The sequence below is a fragment of the Hordeum vulgare genome, chromosome 5H (genome assembly GCF_904849725.1).
Source record: "Hordeum vulgare subsp. vulgare chromosome 5H, MorexV3_pseudomolecules_assembly, whole genome shotgun sequence".
NCBI classification, from domain to species: Eukaryota; Viridiplantae; Streptophyta; class Magnoliopsida; order Poales; family Poaceae; genus Hordeum; species Hordeum vulgare.
Window position 1 is genome coordinate 237,729,412 of NC_058522.1, and position 24,153 is coordinate 237,753,564.

Here is a 24,153-nt window from a genome sequence, read left to right on the forward strand (position 1 = left end):
GAGGACATACAGGGAGGCGATCAAATCTTGTGGGGAACGTGTGCAAAACTCTGCAGAGTACTCAAACCTAATCGATTAGCCGTGTCCACGGTCATGGACAACTTGAGACAAAGGAACTGAAGTTATCTAGAATTCTCAACACAAATTATTAATGATGTGGGTATTATTGACAACACGGGTACGAGAATTGGTTGGTGGAACCATCTCGTTAACAACCAACAATGTAGTAATATGTTGCTTTTAGCCCTCTCTTGATGTAGGAGAAAACCTTGCTTTTCGCAAAAAAAACTTACAACCCCACCTGCCATATATGCATATAGTATAGATGATATTTTACCCCCCCCCCCTTATGTGACTTGCCAGCATATTCAATATGCTGACCTACACGGCTGCAACATCTTATGTTGCAGATATTATCCTCGACGAGTAAGAGTATGATTCATGGTTACGGTCCGCACTCAACTTGCCGTTGGTGTTTATTGGGACTCCACTCCCTTGACTGTTTCCGCTGAGATATTTAATGTATATATCAGTTTTACGCTATTTACATGTGTGTGCCAGCATACTGATCCAGGGATGGCACAAATAAATAGAGGCTTGACTCGTTTTGAGTCGGGTCGCTACATATATCTCTCGAATAGTTTCTCTTCATGGTATCCCTCTGGAAATTAATTCAGACCGTGGAGGTATTTTTACTTCTCGTTTTTGGGAAAGCTTTCAGAAGGCCATGGGGACTCGCTTATCTTTTAGCACTGCTTTCCATCCTCAGTCAAGCGGTCAAGTAGAAAGAGTCAATCAAATCCTAGAGGATATGCTTCGAGCTTGTGTTATATCGTTTGGTACGAATTGGGAGAACTGTCTTCCATTCGCCGAATTTGCTTATAACAATAGTTATCAATCAAGCTTGGGCAAAGCTCCTTTTCAGGTTCTCTATGAACGAAGATGTCGAACACCTCTTTATTGGTCAGAAACCGGAGAGAGGCAACTCTTTGGCCCGGATATGATCCAGGAAGCAGAAGAGCAAGTTCGCATTATTCGTGAAAAGTTAAAAACAACCCAATCTCGTCAGAAGAGCCAATATGATCGTCATCATAAGGTTGTGACCTTTGAAGTTGACGAGAAGGCTTACCTTCGGGATACACCTTTGAAGGGTACCCATCGCTTCGGTATCAAAGGCAAATTGGCTCCTCGTTACATCGGTCCTTTTCGCATTCTTGCCAAACGAGGAGAAGTTGCCTACCAATTGGAACTTCCTCCGCATCTTTCCAAGGTTCATGATGTTTTCCACGTCTCGCAACTCAGGCGTTGCTTCCCGGATCCTATCCGTGAAGTGGACCACGAGACGCTTGATATCCAAGATAACCTTTAATACCGAGAATACCCAGTTCGTATTCTTGATCAAGTTGAGTGTACCACTCGATGTCGAAACCTCAAGTTTCTTAAAGTTCAATTGTCAAATCATTCTGAAAAAGAAGCAACTTGGGAAAGAGAGGACCGTCTCCGACTTGAGTATCCCGCGCTCTTCCCGACGACTTCCAAATCTCGGGACGAGATTCTTTTGAGTGGGGGTGAGTTGTCACATCCCTAGAATTCCTTTTGTTGATTAGCAAGATTTTGCTCATGTTTTATATTTTGCATTAAAAACTAAAATAGGGAGTTGAAGAAAACCCTAGCACTTCTTTATTCAACTAAATTCCAATGAAGTAAAAGTTCAATGAACCCAAAATGGCCTTCATAAAAGCCCACCTTTTTTGATAAATATTGGAAACTATATTTCTGGGGTGGAACTTATTTTAAAAATACATTTGGCATTTTTTTAAACCACAAAAGCCACTGAAATCACGTGAATATGTGATTTTAAATATTTCAGAATATCATAAAATGTTGGAACAATTATGTGGGCTTGGAGTTATTCCAAATAACACCCTAGAGTTTTATTCACTATTTATAGGAATAGTTTGGAGCCAAAATAAAATAAAACAATTGTCAGAAATGATTTAACAGAAATCAGAAATGGAAAAATGGAAAAACCCTTACCTGTTGCTCACATTGGCCCAGCCCAGCTCCTCTGTGTCATCTTTCTCCTCACCAGTCGGCAGCAGGAGGTGGCCGCCGCTTCCTCCGGCGCGGCCATGCACCTGGGTGCCTACCTGGCCACCCCGGTGCGCTTGTCGCGAGGAGATAACCCTCCTGAGCCCGTTCCAATGATCTCCCTATCCCCATTCTCCCTCCTTCCCTCTCTCCTCTCGGCCGCCATTGGAGCAGAGCTCGAACTCGAGCTCGCCGTCGTCTCCAGCCACAACAGCTTCCCAGAGTGCTCCATCGTCTCCGCCTCGTCGAACTCGTCGTCTACGCCAAAGGAAACGAGCCCCCGAGCCCTGCATCACCCTCAACGCCGTCGTCTTCCACCTTCGTCCATCGGCAAGTCGTCATTGATTCAGTGGATTCAACATCTCCCAAGCGGCCTGAGCCTCTCATCGTCATCACCGTGAGCTTCGGAGTGTTTCCCCCTATTTTCCCCTCTCTCTCCTGCACTCTAGCCGTGTGGCCATCGAACCCGATCTCCGGCCACCGCCATGGCTCGTCGCCGGTGCTCTTCGGCCACCCCTAGCTCCTCTCGCTGCACCTGATAGATGAGGCCGAGCCTGGGCTTCATCCCAGTGCTCTCGGCACTCAAATCCGAGCCCCGTAGCAAGTCTTAGAGCAACTCCGGCGAGGATCTGTCGCGGGTTTGGTCACCGCCGGCGATGCTCCGGTGGGGGCCGACGTGGACAGCTCATTAGAGCCTAATCCACCCCCTAGAGCCACCAACGGTGGGCCCCAGGGTGGGTCAAACCCCACTTAGCCTTTGGTCAGCGCGGGATTAGCCCCTGATCCACTGACTAGTGGGCCCCACTGGTCAGGTTTGACCTGGCCAGCCCCTGTTGAGCCTGATGACGTTAGCCTGGTGCATTAAACCTATTTATGTGATTTAAGTAATTCCAAAAAATGTTGAAACTTTGGAAATTCATAGAAAATTAAATATAACTACAAATCTGACAAATAATATATGTAAAATGATCAGAAAAATTCAATGAACACAATGGTGCTAGTTTCATGCATGACAAACAAAGTTAGGAAACACCATCAGGTCAAATCAGTTAAAGGAATTTAATAAATGTCCTACTTTAATTAATATTTGAATTTGAATTCAAATCAGCATCAAACCAAGGGTTTGATAGCCCCACTAGCTCATGCTACATTTTATTTCATCTTATGTTCATGCATCATATTGTTGCATATGAATGTTATTGATTGTTCTTATTATTTCGGTAGGCTCTATCCTTCCGGATATGTCCGATTATCCGACTGACGGATTTAATCCTTCCGCTGAGCAACTAGGCAAGCACCCTTTTGATCATCCCGATATAATCCCATGTTCCCGCTCCTGCTCTCACTTATTGCATTAGGACAAAATATTTCAAATGCTTTACTTCAGTAGCTGAACCTATTCCTTTGCATGACCTATCATTGTCAAAGTAAATAGCCAAACATTGCAACCTAGCATACCTGGTAGTTGCTTGAGGCATGATGTGTCTTATCCTGCTATGCTTGCTATGCCTAGAGTTGTGTCAGGTCTATTTCATCTGGGTGATGGACAGGAATGGATGAATGTGTTCTAGTGACAAAGAATAATTGTGGAACCTGATTTGGTAAAGGTACCGATGAAAGGCTATGTAGGAGTACATGGCGGGTTGTTTCACTGGAACCGTCCTTAGGAACTGAGTTCAGTGTATGTAATCCAAGACTAGTTACTACCACATGTTGGGCCCTGAAATACGACCCCGCTCGACTTATGAATCACCTAGTACTCGGTCCAGGAGTTGCAAGTAGTTTCTGGTGTTACTAGTCATGCTGGAGGTCGTGCATAGTGCGGACCTTAGAAGTGGGCTATGATGCGGTAGGGAGTGGCACGGTGTACCAAGTGGTACCCAGATGGTGGGCTTGGGAACCCTACGCACATCGTTTGGGGCCGTAGAGGAAACCTCGGCCGGACTTCCGTGCGGGTTCACTCTCAAATAGGTGATAAACCTAGACTAGGTATTAGCGTGGTTAACGGTCGTGGCCGACTCCCTCGCTGGGCTTCCGCTTGAAGGTTGCCAAGATGCATGACGTGCGCATGGCGATAAGTGGCGAGAGCGTGTGTGTAGAAGTACACCCCTACAGGGTTATGATCTATTCGAATAGAAGCATCTGCGGATATGGACTACTTAGAGACATATGTTGTTCATAGATAACTTTAATGGCTACTCATAAAAGTATCAAGATAAGTCTGAGTATCATGTATGGCATTTCCGTAGGGAGACGGAAAGGAATCCATGATAGTGTATTGTTGTGGTGGTAATGGACTCGTGTATGACTTATCAAAGTTGTTTAAAACTATTTAAAATTGTAGTTTAGTCTAGCCAAGAGTCAAAGCTGGCTTGATGCATGAAACCCTACAACCCCCTTTATTGATACATGTGCATGAGTAGATAGATCTGTTCCAAAGTCTTGCTGAGTACCTTTGTACTCATGTGTGTTTAATAAATGTTGCAGAAGATACCCATGAGCCAACAGGTGGGTTCTATCTAGACCTCGATGATGACGAGTAGCTGATGTCCCAGCTACGACCTGGCCCCTTTCAGAAGGGATCTGTAGATAGTCAGGCTTTATGCCTTTTCCTTTCAACTAGCTGTACTCACACAACTTTAATGCTTCCGCTTGGTTTGTATCACTTTGCTTGTATGACTTGAGTGTAGGGTCGTGTGACCCCTACCAGTGTGAACTTATTATGTAAGACTCTTCCGAGTCTTCTAAATAAATGTTGTATGGTTATATTGTGATGCCATTGTTGTATCTATGCATATCAAGTATGTCATGCGTACGTGTGATGCGCTGTGATACGTATGGGATTCGACACCTAGTCGTATGCCCTTAGTATCTCTCTATACAGAGAAATGCCCCTTTGTGTTTCCACCGAGACTTGGTAGTTCGCTAGTGCTCCGGACACATTGGTTGACCGGCATGTATACTTCTTAGTTCTTGTATCTGTCCCTACGGGGAAATGTCATGCGGTGTAATGGAGTCCTTGTAGCTTACTACGACTTGTCTACACTCGCTGATGACCGACACCTACTTTGCTGGGTTATGTATTCCTGTCTCTGTACAGTTGAGCCACTTGAGTTTATGACTAGTTATGTCGACTCGGGTTCTTTGACATTGGAATTCTAGCAACACAATTGCATACGTGAGTCAAATGGCGGAAACGGTCCCGGCTAAGGTAAGGTGGCAGCCGTGGGGTTAATCGTGCGTGAGATCGCAAAGGGATGCGATGTGTTACAGGCTGGATTCCTATGGCTTAGGATCGGGGTCCCGACAACGGGTATCTCATTCGTACCTTTGGCAAAGAGCTATCTATGCCCGACCGGAAATCTACAAACTGTTGTGTCTCTGCTATCGGCGAAGGTGGTATCGGGTATTATGGAAGAGTTGAAGCAATTTATGAACTTCAATTCTATGGCGAAAACCCACAGAACATCGTAGTCTTCAAATGTTATTGGTTCTATCCGAAGGAGACTAGAAGAACTCATGAACATATAGGACTAGTCGAAATCAATCCAAACACCCATTTAGATGTTCACGATGTCTATATTACGGCTCAATAGGCGACCCAAGTTTTCTATCTACCATGGGCAACCCAAACTGATAAGAATCTGGAAGGTTGGTATGTTCTTTATAAAGTGCCACCACGTGTTAGACCACCTCCCCCAAATGAACAGGATTATGAACCTCACATTAACCCACACACATATGATGGAGAATGCTTCCAAGAAACACATCTTTCCAAGAAACATTTTAAGAACCGCCGTGCTTCACCCCAGAACATGGAAGTAGACAGCGACAATGAATCCGACTTCACTCGTGAGCAGGAACCAGCACAGCTGGAACTAGAAGAGGTTAGTGATGTGGATGACATGTGAATGCTTGACCGATTATAGGAAGGCCTTCCACAACTTCATGTCGTTGAACTCGATGAGCACGTCATTCATGAAGACATGCGTGATAGTGATGATGATGATGCATTTATTGATGATGATTATTAGTTTGTAAGATTTCCAACTTAAATTATATATGTACATATTATTATTCATGTCAGTTATTCAATTTTTTTATGTTTTACTAATTTATTTTAATCTTTATCATGGCAGGTCAGCAGGTGTTGAAAGATGGTGGGCGCGGATCCAGATCACTCGACGGGTTCTTCTTCGGCGGCCCGCACGAGGCGTGGTATTTCCATTCCACCCCTATCTCTCCATAGAGCCTTTGCAGACATTCTGACGACACCACCCGCGGGTGCTTCTTCGTCGGCGGCATTGCCCACTGGGAGAGGTGCTAGTCGGGTAGGGAAGAAGGGGAAGGGTACAGGGGGAGGTGGTGGCCGCGAAAGATGTAGGAGGACTGTTGCGCCATCCTCGCCACCACCACCAGCTCATTCACCCGAGCACAGGACTACTATGATGGACCCGTTTGCGGAGGAGGCTACGGGGACTCTGGTCCAGGAGCCTCAGGTGGACGGGCATTCGGCCCATGAGACTCCAGTCCAGGATCAGCCTCAGGTCGAGGTGTGTTCGGCCCACGAGACTCTGGTTCCTGAGGCTACGTACTAGGAGACTCCTGCCACACAGGTTTCGACCGACGTGGGGACATCGGGATGGGGTGCCTGGCTGGATCAGACCGAGGTGCCGGATTGGAACGAGGGTGTGGGTGGCTGTTCTGTTGATGGCAGGGATGAATCTACGGATAGTGAGGGCGACGTGCAGGTGGACGGGGCCACTGTGCACAAGCGTGGTAGTACACGTCTCCCGATCGTGCCGGCTACCCACGATCAGAGGCTGGTGATTAAGCCTGAAGGGGATAGGTAAGTACATTTACTCTTTTTTTAGCTTTTGCCTTCAAGTTTCTTGAAATATATAATGTGTTGAACTTATCATACTACAGGGGATTGAAACACCCTGGTGGAGTCCGCAAGCCGAACAGCGTCCTTGGTGTCCTTTGTCGGAAAAATTTCCTAGGGTTTGTCACGTTGCCTGGTGAGGGTCAGGTTTCTACACTAGGATTTACGTGAGAGCACTACCAGGCTGCGCAGGCCCCGCCGGAGGAGATTATAGATGGTGTCTTGTGCCACACGAGGGCCGAGATGGTTATCAACAACTTTTGGGTAAATTATCCTTTTACACAATCTAAAATTAACAATATATCTCATTATTGTACTAATTGGTGTTGTCTCGTTCGATTGTAGGCCTTCTATAGGTGTGAGGAGGGATATGAGGAGGAGGCGGCCAAGGTTCTCGAGGCCGAGTGTAGGCGGTTATTACAGAACTTACGCCACGAGGCTCGGCCGCAGACTATTCGAAACTACTATGCCACACGTGGTATTAAGAAGCAGAAGAAGGAGTGCCACGGAAAGTATCTGAAGAGGGAGCAGTACATGAAGGTAATTACCTATTCTTAAGGCCTTGTACGTAGTTTTCTTGATTTGATTCATAGGCGTAGCGCTCAAAATTCTTTCTAATAACTTATAGGTGCCCCCCAGATGGTGTGCGGATAAGATGGATTGTTGGGAGGCGTTTGTGGATTAGTGCTGCACAGGCAACTGGTGACCCGTCCACGACAATGCAAAGGATCGGCGTAGCCAAATGGTTGGTGTGCCACACCATCAAGGCAGCGCCAACTTACTTTAGTTCGAACGAAACTGGGTATGTGGTTGGCTTCATGATTCATGCAATTCATTCTTCATGCTAGCTTGAGCCCCTTACTAATACATTGTTCCTCTCTTTGAGGCGCATCACAATAAGACGGAGATGCCAGAGTTGTAAGACCTTTATGGCATGGCCCATACTACCTCCTACAAGAAGGTGAAGGCATTCTCTGAGTCTGACCTAGATGATCCAAATAACTTCACCAACATCTCATCCCACCACAAGCTCATGAAATTCATGGACGTGCGGAAGGCTTGGAAAGGGGAGGACTTTAACCCGAGCCAGGAACCTTTGGATCCAGAGCTGGTGATGATATCTGGTGGCGGGAGGCCCCATGGCTCGATAGCCATTTGAGATGGGATAATATGTTGTCCACTCACTCTCCCGGAGATCATGTCCTGAGATAACGCCTTGTCCACTGCCAGTTGATCTTGCCATCAGGTTAGTTGTACGTACTCAGAAAACTTTTATCCATTTCATTGTGTGTGTGGCCATCGATCATTACTGTGGTAACTAGGAATGGTGTTCCAGGTCGCTCTTCAGAAAGATAGAGCGGCAAACCAGGCTGCTCTTGAGAAAGATAGATTGCCAAGCCAGGCTGCTCTTCAGGCTGCTCTTGAGGAGAGGGACCGGACCACGGCTCGGTTGATTGAGGAGGAGAGGGCCTAGAATGAGGCGGCTCACCTGGCCATGTACGAACTTATTGTGGTAAGTTTGTTTTTTACATTAGCCAAATCATGTGTGTAATGCTTGTTTCATTACTAGCTAATACGACTGACTCTTCAAAACTGAATGTGCAGTCTATGTGCGAGAAGACCGGTCAAGCCCCTCCGTCGATGCCCGTCTTCTCTGCGATTGGCACGGTGAGTTTCATTTCAATGGTCATTATAAACTAGTATTAACAATTGAGTGTCATCATGCTAACACAGACATTGCAAAATATCTTTTCTACAGAATAACTCCCGAGCGGCATCGCAGGACCCTTCTCTAACGCAACCGTCTCCAAAAAAAGCCACCGCAAGCAACCCTGGTGTTTCTCCTCCTTGATGACCATGACGGTAAGTTTTCTCTAGTTCATTTATGACACAATTAGGTAGTTTATCTTAGGTAAAAACATCATAAGAACCTTGGTTAGCTCATAACCTAGCTAATTTAGCTCCAAAATGACATAATAAGCTCAATTGAAATAGGAAAAATGAAAAGAAGGAAGAAGAATAAGAAGAGAAGAAGAAGGAGAAGAAGAAGGAGAAGGAGGAGAAGGAGCCCTCCTTCTTCTTCTTCTCTCCTCCTTCTTTTCCTTCTCTTCTTCTCCTTCTTCTTCTCTTCTTCTTTTCCTTCTTCTCTCCTTCTTCTTCTTTTTCTTCTCCTTCTTCTTCTCTTCTTGCTTCTTCTCTTTCTTCTTCTACGTAGCTTATTTTCCCCAACAAAGACATAATTTTCTAATTATCCTCCAAAATGACATAATTAGCTTAGTTAGGTAAAAACATCATAAGAATCTTGGTTAGGTCATTAAAATAACTAATTTAGCTCCAAAATGACATAATAAGCTCAAAATGGCATAAGAACCTTGGTTAGCTCATGAATTTTATATAGTTAACTTGTTTTCCTCTAAAATGACATAATTAGCCCGTTTAGCTTCAAAAAGACGTACTTAGCTAATTTAGCTCCAAGAAGAGAAGAAGAAGAGAAGGAGAAGGAGAAGAAGAAGGAGAAGAAGGAGAAGGAGTCCTAATTCTCCTCCTTCTTCTCCTTCTTCTTCTCCTTCTTCTTCTTCTCCTCTTCTTTCTTCTCCTCTTTCATATTATCCTTACCTTATTTTCCCCAACAATGACATAAGTAGCCCATTTAGCTCCAAAAAGACATAATAAGCTCAAAATGGCATAAGAACCTTGGTTAGCTCATGAATATTTTATACTTAGCTTGTTTTCCTCTAAAATGACATAATTAGCTTAGTTAGGTTTAAAATGGCATAAGAACCTTTGTTACCTCATAAATGTGATGTAGTTAGCTTATTTCCATCCAAATTGACATAATTAGCTTAGTTAGGTCATAAATGGCATAATAACCTTGGTTAGCTCAAAAAGGTCATATACTTAGCTTATTTTCCTCCACAATGACATAATGAGCTCAAAAACGTCATATATATGTTGTTGTTGTTCTTCTTCTGACTTTCTTATTCCCATTTTGCAGATTGGATGTACTACATGCATGGAAGTTGGCATTGATGGAGTGCTTTAGTTCTAGTTTTCATTTGAGTTGATGAACAATGTGGAATTATATGTATATGTATATACGTATCAACAGTATATGTGGAACTATATGTATATGTATATATATGGATGAAACTTTGTATATGTTGGTTCTTTCGATATATGGGATGTACATTGATGAACAAATGGCATTGATGAACTTTATATGTATATCATATATGTGTTCTGACCTATATATCATATATGTGCTATGAATTATATATATATATGCTGTGAAATAACAAAACAAATTGTGACAATATGGGCTCTTTGCCGTCTGTCAGCTGATGGCAAAGGCCTTTGCCATCAGGAAGTGGACGACAAAGGTTCCACGTGGCACCCACCTGTGCAACCTGGGGCAGCAGCAGCTGGCCCATATAGGCTCTTTGCCGTCCGCTGCCTTGGGAGGCAGACGACATAGCGCTTGGGGAGGGAGATGGCATAGAGCCGTCTGGACCAACTATGGGCTGGCTATATAAGCAGACGGCAAAGAGAGGGACGGAGGCAGACGACAAAGAGAGGGAGGGAGGGAGACGACAAATAGAGGGAGGGAGGCAGACGAAAAAGCCTCCATTAGCCCTAACGGAAGCATTGCTTGTCGGCTGCCGTCTAAACATGTTTGTCGTTTGCTCGGTCCCAGAGGCTAATGGTAAAGACCTTTGCCGTCCGCTTAAGGCAGACTGACGGTAAAGAAGGTGATATGCCGTCGAAAGTAGTGGTAGGAACTTTGCTGACAGGAGGCTGATGGCATAGACCTTTGTTGTTGGTGGAACACCTCTTTGCCGTCTGTTATGGCAGACGGCAAAGAGTTTGATTCGTGTAGTGCCTCACCAACTGCAATAGCCAACCAGTACTACTGCTCTAGGAGAGGTACTACCGTTGCTAGGAGCGGTACTACCGCTCCTAAGAGCGGTACTACCGCCCTGCAGCTTACCAACCACGGTAGTAAGAAAATACTACCGTGCCTACTGCTGTGGGGGAAAAAGGATGAGCAAAAAGTCTGACGGAGCAGTAGTAAAAAACTACTACCGCCTCGAGGGCGGTAGTACCACTCGTGGAGCGGTAGTAAAAAATTACTACCGCCCCTAGAGCGGTACTACCGCTGGAAACAACGGTACTACCGCTGGCCCTTTTGCATGTGCATGAAAGACAAGGTTGCAGCTCCATTGTAGCAAGGGAAAGGTGGTGCACTACAAATGAGTACATGAAGATTCCACCCAAACCTTTCCGACATGGAATCCCTCTTAATAGTACGGCTTTTTTATGACTCAAATCCACCAAAGAGAAACATAGAAAGCAACCGTCTTCGAGAGACTCCGAGGGGCATCGAATCGTCTTGTGCCTAGACATGAATTATCTGAAATTCTAAATGCACACGATTAGTCCACACAGGCATTGTCATCAATCTCAAAACCTCTTAGGGAGAAATATGACCTAACAATCTCCCCCTTTTTGGTGGAATGATGACAATACATGATTTGCACAAAACTGATATAGAGAAAGCATATGCAAACCCAAAATCTACAAACTAGAGACAGGCTCCCCCTGGATGTGTGCATACCTACACACAACCAAAGAAAAGCACTCCCCCTAGATTTTGTAGACGAGTCAATCCTTGCAACATAATAGAATGAACATTATGCATGGAAGCAAGGCATAACATGTGAGCATGAAGATAAGGGCACAAGATAATAAGACTCACAAGCTACTAATAAACTAGATAATAATGAGACAAAAGATAGGGAAGAGATAGCATATGTGTCACACCATATGATAAAGTATGATGTCTCATACTTTCACCCATAAAGAAAAGACAACCAGTGAAGCAACTACAGTTCAGCAAATAAAGCAACCGCGAAAAGGTGAAAACTCACAAATCCTACACTCTCTCCCACTTTGGCATCGGGACACCGAAAAGGCCGAGAGGACCCCTACGACACAGGTGGTAGCTCGAACTGGAGAGAACGCAGGCATCAGCCTTCGGTCTCCTCCTGAACATACTCCTCATCCGTCTCGTCTTCGGTCTCCTCCTCAGAGTCCTCGTCGGACACAATACACTACAGATTGTTCTTTTGCATCCACTCAGCCTCTGGGGTGATGTCACGCTCAGACCCACTGGAGATGTGCACGTCGAGCTTTCTCATGGTCAGCTTGTCGCATTGACGGCTCACCTTTTGAGCGACGTGCATTATGTACTGCCCCTTCTCCTGCATGCAGAATAAGGTCTTCATCCTGTCTGTGAGCTTCTTGGCCTACGATGGCTCGGCAGAGGAAGGCACACGTAGTTGTGATGTTGGCCCATTTGTTCTTTTGTCTCAGCTTGATCGGCTCATTGGCGAATCCACATAGGAGCATGTAACTCAATAGCTGGAAATGCCTTAGCCCACTACGTCTTGATTACGGTTGAAGACTGCTGAGTGAAGCTCGCTCCACATGACGTGGGAGATATCCAGAGGTCCACAGGAGAGAGTCCGCCCCTTCTGACACATGATAAGCATATCTACCAGGTATGAGTGGATCTGGTCCTTGTTGCCAACTCGTGGAAACAGTGTGTTGCGAAATATGCAGTGCATGATGTCTAGAAAAGGGTTCATAACATGGGAGACCTCACCAAATGGGGATTCCTTCACAATATAGTACGTCAGCAACTTCTCCTTAGCTAGAGTAGTAGACTTAGCGTGTGGGTGCAAGCCAACTGGGTGCTCAAGCCCTTCAACATGCAAAAGGTCCATGAACTCCTTCCACGTAGTAGACAGTAGCTCCCCATTTGTCATCCAGGTCATCGTGTGGGCGTCATCAATGTGAAAGTGGACAGTAGCAAAGAAATGGGCCACTACCTCAGGACCAAAATCAAGGTGAAAAGAGATGAGCTCCTCAATCTGAAGTTGTTCCACCATGGCCAGAGCATCACCAAAGTATGGAGGGTCATTCTTCAGATGGCTCATGTCAATCCACTGCACAGGAACATATATATTCTTCTTCGTTTTGATGACGTCTTCATAAATAAGAAATTGATCCTTAGTCCACAACATGTCACCTCCGGGGAACTGAACCGTATTCCTGACATAGGGGTTGACCCTTCGGTGAAGCTGAAACTCTACAAGCGGCATGGCATCCCAATCAACACTAGTCTTGTTCTTCCAAGCAGTCTTCTTAAAACTGCGCTTGGGAGCTTGAGAACCCTCGGGGACATCGGAAGAGCGAGGTCTCTTGGAACTGGCATCCTGAGGTGGGTTGGAACGCCTGGAGCCACCACCTATGACACGACAAGGGAACACAACACAAAGACACAAGAAGTCAAGGCATAGGTCAACACGCACGAGAAAATCCCAGAAAAAACAGATAGCTGGAAGGGTAAGACAGGATTGCTCATGGGACGGCGGTAGTACTGCTATATGAGCGGTAGTAAAATTTTACTACCGCTATATGAGCGGTAGTAAAATTTTACTACCGCTATGACAGCGGTAGTACCGCTCCATAGCGGTAGTACCGCTCCAGGAGGAGCGGTAGTACCGCACGAGGATACAGAGTGCCAGATCTGACCATGGAACTGTCAGATCCGGTACTACCGGAGACCCAAACACACATATGTCACCCTACACATGAAAGATCTCCAACCAAGTACTCCCCAATCCTTCTATCATGAGGATATGGTGCCATGATCTGAAGAATGAACACACATGCCCTAACCCTAGATTGAACAAAAATGAGGCAAAAATGAAGGGAACGAGGGGCAGTACCGAGGTCCATGGCACGAGAGAGAGGATCCCACCAAACGGAATCGGATAAGGGCGGCGGGAGAAGGAGATCCGGCGAGTCCCTTGGGCATCAACTTTTGAGAGGAGAAAGAGGGGAAGAAGAAGGCCACGAGATGAATGGGTAGGGGGAGAAAAGAACTGCCCCTGCCCTAAAGTAACCCCCTTGCAGTCCTGGCGGCACGGTAGTACCATAGTCATCGGGGTAGTACCGCTTGGCCAGCTATAGTTCCGCTGGCTGAGCGGTAGTACCGCTCGCCCAGTGGCACTAAAAATTTACAGACGTGCTGGGAGCAGTAGTACCGTGCCTCTGTTAACAAAAACACTTGGAAAGTTTGCTCCACTCTCCTCGACAATAAAAAGACTTTTAACTTTGCCAGTGAACAATGAAAAACACAGAAAAACCCAAAATAATATAAGAAGAGACACGTATGCACTGGAACATAGAGCTGAATCTTCTGACGAAGAGAGGGCGGTGGCCGAAGCCACCAATGTTTGAGACAAATGGTATAACACCGCGATGAGTTATCCTTGGGTTCATGACCATAACTCGTCTTTGAAGCACAAGTGCCATCAACAATGGCTAATGTGAAAGGCTTGATCAATTTATGCATAATGGGGAGAGGGAAAGTTCATTGAGAGAACAACACTCCCCAAATGTCCATGCCTACACCTAGAGTCAAATATAATGATGAGTGAGGTGTGGTGTGCCTAGTTTCAATCTACATTACTTGAATCAAATATAATGATGAGTGAGGTGTGGTGTGCCCAATGATGAGTGATGACTTAACTCACGATACCTTGCTTCATCTAGTGGTTTGGTGAAAATATCTGCAAGTTGCTCTTGAGTGTTGATGAAGAGGACCTCAATATCTCCTTGCTTGATATGATCTCAAATAAAGTGATGACGTATATCAATATGATTGGTCTTGCTATGTTGCATCGGATTAAGAGATATCTTGATGGCACTCTCATTATCAGACAGAAGAGGCACTTTCTCACAAGTGACACTGTAATCCTTTAAAGTTTGCCTCAACCATAATAATTGAGCACAACAACTTGCTGTAGCTACATACTCAGCCTCGGTGGAAGAAAGTGACACACAGTTTTGCTTCTTCGAGGACCAACTTACCAAAGAACGACCAAGGAACTGGCATCCTCCAGAGGTTGACTTCCTTCCAGCACATTCTCCGGCCCAATCTGAGTCAGAGTAACCTACTAAACTAAAGCTTGCTCCTTTGGGGTACCATAAGCCAAAGTTTGGGCATATAAGCCAAATATCGAAAGATTTGTTTGACTACCGCATAGTGGCTTTCCTTTGGTGTGGATTGAAACCATGCACAAATTCCCACACTCAGCATGATATCGGGTCTAGATGCACAAAGGTAAACCAAGGATCCAATCATAGAGCGATATACCTTTTGATCCACGGCTTTACCATTGGGATCACTGTCGAGCTTGCATTTGGTTGGCATGGGAAATTTGACCGGCTTGACGTCCTCGAGCTCGAACCTCTTGAGCATTTCTTGAGTGTACTTGTCCTGTTTAATGAAGGTTCCTTCTATTCCTTGTTTCATTTCAAACCCGAGAAAGAACTTCAACTCTCTCATCATCGACATCTCAAACTTCTCGGTCATAGTGCAACAAACTCTTCATTGAAAGATTCATTAGGAGAACCAAAAATAATATGAACAAATCCCCTTTGACCTTCTTGGTAAAAAGAGTGTGATCAATTTTCCCAACCTCAAACCCATGATCTAGCAACAACTCAGTAAGGTACTCATACCACGCACGTGGGGCTTCTTTAAGACCATAGAGTGCCTTGTTGAGTTTGTATACATGAGTGGGGAACTTGGGATACTCGAATCACGGGGGTTGTTTAACACACACCAACTCATTTAATGGACCATTAAGAAAAGCACTCTTCACATCCATTTGTTGCAAGTTAAATTCACGATGAGAAGCAAAAGCAAGTAACATGCGAATAGATTCAAGATGAGCGACATGAGCAAAGGTTTCACCATAGTCGATACGCTCGACTTGGGAGTAACCTTGTGCCACCAGTCTTGCCTTATTTCGAATGATAACACCATTTGCATCATGCTTGTTCTTGAAGATCCATTTGGTTCCAATGTCATTATGTTCCTACGTTGGCCTTGGCACTAATTCCCAAACTTGACTGCACTCCAAGTTGTTAAGTTCATCATGCATAGCTTGACGCCAATCCTCATCATCGAGCGCATCATGTACCTTTTGGGGTTCAACACACGAAACAAACGCGTGATGCATACAAAAGTTTGATAATTGTTGATGAGTGGTTATCCCTTTATTGAAGCTACCAAACACATTCTTGAAGATATGTTGTCGAACTCGGAGCATGTTGGCTATCCTGGCAGCACGATGCTTCAAGACTTCCCTACTTGATAATTTATGGGTTTTTGCTTGAACACTTTGAGCACCGTCTTGAGCTTGCGCACTAGATTTCTCTTGATCTTGTGGTTGCACTTGATATTGAGCAGGCTCGGAATCTGGAGCATGATCTTCGACATCATTGGGTGTGACACCATCTTCATGAGGTTCATCTTGTCCTTGATCAGGTTCGTTGGGTTGAGGGCCTTCACTTTGTTCTTCGGAAGCATGTGGGTCTAGCGAGGGTGATGGCTCCACTTGAGTAGAGCATTTGACAAATCCCCATTCTTCTTATGGCTTGAGGAGGAATTTCATCACCTACATCACAAAGAGCACTTTGCTCCACTTGGGAGCCTTTATTTTCACCAAACTCCACGTTACACGTCTCCTCAATGAGTCCGGTGGACTTGTTGAGAACACGGTAAGCATGCGAGTTTGTAGCGTAACCAACAAATATGCCCTCTTGAGATCTAGCTTCAAATTTAGACAAATGAACACTTTTCTTGAGTATGAAACGCTTACAACCAAACACCCGGAAGTACTTGAGATTGGGCTTGTTCCCGGTAAGAATCTCATACGGAGTCTTGTTCAAGCCTTTGCGGAGTTAGAGCCGATTGGATGCATGACATGCGGTGCTAATGGATTTGGCCCAAAAGTTGTATGGAGATTTGAATTCTGCTATCATGGTTCTTGCCGCGTCCAACGTCCGGTTCTTCCTTTCCGCCACACCATTCTCTTGGGTGATATAGGGTGCTTAATATTGATGCTTGATCGCCTCCTCACTAAGGAACTCATTTAAGGTGTAGTTCTTGAACTCAGCGTCGTTGTCACTTCTAATCATCAATATCTTTGCTTCTTGTTGACGTTGAGATTCATTAGCAAAGTCATTGATAGTTTGTTGAGTCTCACTCTTCCTCTTGAAGACATATACCCAAGTGTATCTTGAGTAGTCATCCACAATCACCAAGCAATACTTTCTTCCCCCAATACTATCAAAAGAAGGAGGACCAAAGAGATCCATGTGAAGGAGATCCAAAGGCCTTTTGGAGTAGATGATAGTTGTGGGACGATGAGCTGTTTCATGAAGCTTTCCTTCAATATAAGCTCTGCAAGCACGATCTCTAGTAAAACTCACATTTGTTAGTCCACGAACATGGTCCCTTTTGAGCAGACTTTGCAAACATCTCATATTAAAATGAGCTAGCCGGCGATTCGATAGCCAACCCACATCAACATTAGCCATTAGACAAGTCGCGATCTTAGTAGGTCGCTCCGAAAAGTTCACCACATAGAGACCATTCTCGACATGTCCAACAATGGCTACTTTAAGAGCCTTGCTTCACAAAAGGGCCACGGTATCAATATTAAAGAATGTGGCAAAGCCCATAATTGCAAGCTGACGAACGGAAAGAAAATTATATGCAAGGGACTCAACAAGCATGACCTTCTCTATAGATAAATCTTGAGAGATGACCACCTTACCAAATCCCATTACCTTGATGTTGAAGCATCAGCAAATTGGACACGGGTGGGCATAGATGGTATTGGATGCACATCCACCACCAAGCCATTGATCTCGGTCATATGATTTTTTGCTCCACTATCGAGCAACCATGACACTCCACCAGAAGCAAACTCCTGCAAGAGATCAATGCTTGGATTTAGGTACCCATTTTTGAATGGTTCCTTTGATGTTAGAAAACAAGGGTCTTATGAACCCCAATAGCCCACTCAATGTACTCATAATAGGAACCAACAAATTTGTCACAAACATGCCCATCACTAGCACGGCATAAAACATAAGAGGGGTTAAAATCATCGACAGTGTTGGTGGAGGAGGTTTTGCCCTTCTTGGCATTGTTACTCCCTTCCTTGTTCTTCATCTTTTTATGAGTACTCTCACCTTCTTTGACAAAGATGTCCTTGAGAGAGGAAGATAGCTTGGTCTTGTTTTTCTTTTTCTTCTTAGACTTGAGAGAGGAAGATAGCTTTTCCTTACTCAAAAGATCATTTAGATTCTTATCGCCTTGGATGCACGTCACAAGGCCCTTTCAAGTTGTTCTTTGAACTTGGCATTCTCCTCCACAAGATTCACATGCTCAGAACAAGGGTTAGTAGCACAAGAATTATCAATTAAAACAAAAGGAGGACAAGTTGAAATCTCCTTGGTTAGTTTTACTTGGAGTTGATCATGAGACTCCTTAAGAGAGAAATGAGCACTCTTTAAGACCTTGTGGGCCTTGTCAAGTGTGTCAAATTCTTCGTTGAGTCTATCATGACCAACCCCAAGTGCAACCTTCTCAGATTTAAGCACACGAGTAAGAACACTAGCATGATTAGGATTTTTTTGTAATTTAGCATGATCAACGTTGTGTCACTCCTCAAGAGCCAAACGAAGACCATGCTCTTCTTCTAGAGCAATGGATAGTTCTGCTATCTCATCGGCATAATCACGACTATGATCTTGCAACTTGGATATAGTATCCTCATGAGTCTTAATGAGATCATTGGCTTCGCCAAGTTGTTCCAAAAGAGCAACAGAGTGTCTTTTGGTTTCACCTTTGATCTTACACATGAATTTATCAAATTCATTTTCATCAAGCTCCACTACCTCACTATTATCTACACACTCTAACAAAGAAGGAGAGGTAGTGAGAGTGGTCTTGATACTGGGGGTTACCTTATTGATACCTTTGGCCATGAGGCACTTGGCGATACGGTTCTCGTTGGTGGCGCCGAACAGAGATACCTTGGGGAAGGAAGTGGCAATGGCCACGGTAGCCGTTGCCATCCCCTCACAGCTTGTATCGTCTTTGCCACCATCGGAGGTGTACTCTTCATGGCCCACCAAGCCCCTTGGATGAGTCTTCTTGGTGAAGGTGTTCTTGCTAGGGAAATACTTGGGTCTGTCCTTGCGAATGAGCTTGCCCCCGTGGTCTTCCCTCTTCTCATAAGGACAATCTTCCATAAAGAGACTCACATTGCTGTAGTTGTAGCTTGTCCGTACTCATTGCTTCTTTTTGGACCCACTTGAGTTGTCCTTGGCGAAGTTGGGCCTTGAGTTTATCTTGATTCCCCAAAACTTCCTTGAAGCAAGAGCCATGTGCTCATGATAAGCGTATTTTGTGTCTTTGGGGCATCCATCTTCTTCCTCTTCTTCATCATCAACAATGGCCTTGGTTCTTAAGGCAAGGTTGGGTGATGCTATCTTTGACCGGACACGAGCAAGATCATTGTCGACGGTCTTGTTCATAATATACATAGCAATGAACTCATCCAACACTTTGCCTGAGGTCAAGGAGTGGAAATCTGGTCTTTGCCGAATAATGGAAGCCATGGCTTTGTTGAAAGGCAAGATGGCGTTGAGAAACTTGCGCTTGATCCAAGTGTCATACGTATCTTTGCTCCCATGGTCTTGGAGAGCAACAGCAAGGGCAGTCACCCTTCGATAGAATCACGGGGGTCCTCATCTGCTAGCATCACAAACTCATCGGCCTGATCAAGGACCACTTCAAAGTTAGACCTTTGAATGCTTGAGCTCCCCTTGTACGGCACCAAGATGTGCTCCCAACAATCCTTTGCACGAGTGAAGGGGCACAAGTGTGGGAGATCTTCTGGAGGAACTACGGATTGAAGGATGAACAATGCGGAATGATTGTATTGGTTATTCGCCTCTTCTCTTGGGGTAAGGTTCCTTGGATCATGAGGGTAATAGCCATGTTCGATGATTCTCCAAAGATTTGTTGAGCTATGATTCAAATGAGACTTGATCGAAAAAACCCAATTAGCAAAATCACCTCTAACTATTTAGGAGGACCTAGGTTATTAATATGCAGTATAGGGACCGGTCCTCCATATACCAGGGGAGGGGGAATCGAGGCAAAAGTCCCCGTCCCATTCTTGTCATGAGGGGAAGAAGTTCGAGTACCTTTAGCCGCTTCCTTGTCGGAATTGGCCTCCGACTCTGATGAGGTGGGTTTAACCACAAGCAACAGGTCGGGAGAAATCTTCATCCCCTCGACTTAATTCTTTAAGCATGGATTTGACTTCAATCGTCATGGACGTTTTGAGTGAATCCATGGCCTCATTCAAGTCGTCTCGTGTGAGCGAAACCAACTCCACATTCTCGGACCCTTCGGGCCGAACCTCACTATCGTCAACCATACTATTCGGGTGGTGAAACCCTTAATAAAGAGACGTGGATCTGATACCAATTGAAAGGATCGATATGGTTGACTAGAAGGGGGTGAATAGGAAATTTTAGCTTGTCTTAACAAATTAGCGTTAGAAACAAAAGGTTCTCCATGTGAACAACTAGGTGAGAAATCTATATGATACTAACCACAAGGATAACAAGTGCAAACAAGGAATACGCCACAATAATAACAAGTACAAAGTAAAGGTAAGAGATAACCACAAGTGGAACCGGTGGATACGAGGATGTGTTACCAAAGTTCCTTCCCTTTGACAGGAAGTACGTCTCCGTTGGAGCAGTGTGGAGGCACAAAGCTCCCAAATAAGCCACTAGGGCCACCATATTCTCCTCACGCCCTTAGACAATGCGAGATGCCGTGATTCCACTATAGGTGCCCTTGAAGGCGGCGGTCGTACCTTTATGAACAAGGTGGGGCTATCTCCACACAAAGCTTGGAGGCTCCCAATAAGACCACACAGCTTCACCACAATGGAATGTGGCTCCGAGGTGACCTCAACCGTCTAGGTTTCTCAAACACCCAGGAGTGACAAGATACGCAAGGTATTAATGGGGGGACTCAAATATCTCTTGATGGAAGTGTAGATCAAGGCCCTCTCAAGAAATCCCTAGGAAATCAACAAGTTTAATTGGCTAGGGAGAGACGTCGGGCAAGAATAAGCTTTTGGAGCAACAATGGCGCTTAGGGAGGTAAGAGGTGAGATTCTCAAGGAAGAAGACACCTATATATAGTGGGGGTACAATCCAACCGTTACCCCCACCAACTGCAATAGCCAAGCGGTACTACTGCTCTAGGAGCGATACTACCGCCCTGCAGCTCACCAACCACAGTAGTAAGAAAATACTGCTGTGCCTACTACTGTGGGGGGGGAGGATGCACAAAAAGTCTGACGTAGTGGTAGTAAAAAACTACTACCGCCCCGAGGGCGGTAGTACAGCTCATGGAGCGGTAGTAAAAAACTACTACCGCCCCGAGGGCGGTAATGACACTCGCCTTTTTGCATATGCATGAAAGACAAGGTTGGAGCTCCATTGTATCGAGGGAAAGGTGGTGCACTATAAATGTGTACGTGATGATTCCACCCGAACTTCTGACGGGGACCCCCTCTTACTAGTACGGCTTTCCTACGACTCAAATCCACCAAAGAGAAACGTAGAAAGCAACCGTCTTCGAGATACTCCGAGGGGCATCGGATCGTCTGGTGTCTAGACATGAATTATCTGAAATGCTCAATGCATAGGATTAGTCCGCACTCGCATTGTCATCAATCACTAAAACCACTTAGGGAGAAATATGCCCTAACAAGTGGTACTTCAAACATTTTCTAAATTAACTTTAAACCGTTGAAAGTTAGAAGAGAACTTTTTATATGAAATACTGGACATTTCCATAAGCTTTCCAATGCCATATCACTTGCGTCGATCGGACTAGCCATTTTCAAGTTAACCCCAAAATACGAACCCGACTGTTCAGTTTCACAAATTCTGTCATTTTTGAATTTCCTCTTTAACCATAGGGAATTTGGCAATACACTCAACGTACGAAATGAGGAGATTTGCAACAACTATTCAACGCCATCTCATTTGCCTCATTCTGCCAACCGGTTCAAAAATAAGTTCAAAAATATGATTCATGTTTTTTTGTACGAACAATAACGGTTTTTAAAACTGTTGTTAAACCGTGAACATTTTTGACAAAAAATCAACCTAGGTTGTTACCAGGATGTCCATACTTTCAAACAGTATATTGCAAGCCCCATTTGGACACTTTTAGCGGATGTTCAACCGAGCAGTCGGGGAAGGTCAACTACTACACTGCAGGAATGTCATATGAAACTCTTTTAAACTTCGCTAGTATGAAAAAAACATCAACACGAAGAAGTTGTGTGTTTAAAACAACTTTCCATCCGTATATCATTTGCTCAATTCTGTGAGTGGTTGGAGCGTTACGAGAAAAAAACAGTACATAGAAAACAGAGTGAAGTTCATCTGGACATGGCGAGAAGGTCAATTTCTTCACGCGGTGCATTTTTGAAGGCTCGGTTTCACGCTATAGGCAGAACGCATGATCGCTCTATTTTCAAAACTGCTTGAAATCGGCTAGGAATCAGAGAAAACCGGAATGAGCCGTATAATATATTGTTGGGTTCCTACGGAAAATTCCCAACTTCTACATGTTGAACACTTTTTGAGATTCCTCGCGGTTTGGGCTGCTGGGAGCGTATTTTCATGATTCTTTTCTAAACCAAAAAGGGAAGACATGATAAGCTCAGTACACCTTATCATTATCACCCTCAAACTCATCTGAAGTAGCAGACACCTCCTCCTCATACTCTGTCCACTGACAATTGTCTTGGGGAACATTGCATGGGAAACAAAAAATCCTACGCACACATAAGATCTACCCATGGTGATGACCATCTACGAGAGGGGGTGCATCTTCATACCCTTGTAGATCGCTAAGGGGAACCGTATATAACACGTTTGATGTAGTCGAACATCTTCATGATCCAATCACAATCCGTCCCACGATCCCATCATGATCCGTCCCGATCTAGCACCGAACGGACGGCAACTCCACGTTCAGCACACGTACGGCTCGATGATGTATCCTCCTTCTTGATCCACAAAGAGAGGAAGGAGAAGTAGATGGGATCTCAACCAGCACGATGGCATGGTGGAGATGATGGTGGAGCAGTGCGAGAAAATGGTGTTATGAGAGAGGTATGGCTGCCCCCGGGGCATGGGAATTGGTGTATTCAGCCCCGCCCTCCCCCCACTATATATAGGAGGCAAGAGGGAGGGATGGGTCACAGCCCTATCCCCTCCTCCAAGGAGGGCCGTGGGCCTAGGGAGGTTTCCTCCCTCCCCAAGGCACCTAGGAGGTGCCTTCCCTTTTAGGGACTCTTCCCTCCTAACCGCATGGGCCCTTGGGGGCTGGCCCAACAAGGCTTGGATGCCACCTTACATCCCATGAATGTCCTAGGAGCTGGAGGGACCCTTCCATACTCCTCCGGAACCCTCTGGAACCTTCCGGATCCTTTCCAGAAGCTTCCCGGTGCAATACCGATGAAACCCGAAACTTTTCCGGTAGCCAAAATAGGACTTCCCATATATAAATCTTTACCTCCGCACCATTTCGGAGCTCCTCATGACATCCGGGATCTCATCCAGGACTCCGAATAACATTCCGTCACCAACGTATAAATTCAATTACTACTCTAGCGTCACCGAATGTTAAGTGTGCAGACCCTACGGGTTCGAGAACTATGCAAACATGATCGAGACACCTCTATGGTCAATAACCAATAGCGGGACATGGATGCCCATATTGGTTCCTACATATTATACGAAGATCTTTATCGGTCGAACCACGATGTCAAGGATTTAATCAATCCTGTGTACCGTTCCCTTTGTCCATCGGTATGTTACTTGCCCAAGATTCGATCGTCGGTATCTCCATACCTAGTTCAATCTCGTTACCGGCAAGTCTCTTTACTCATTCCTTAATACAGGATCCCGTTACTAACTCCTAAGTCACATTTCTTGCAAGCTCATTGTGATGTTGTATTGGAGAGTGGGCCCAGAGATACATCTCCATCACACGGAGTGACAAATCCCAGTCTTGATTCACGCCAACCCAACAGACACCTTCGGAGATACCTGTAGAGCACCTTTATAGTCACCCAGTTACGTTGTGACGTTTGATATACACAAGGTATTCCTGTGGTGTCCGGGAATTGCAT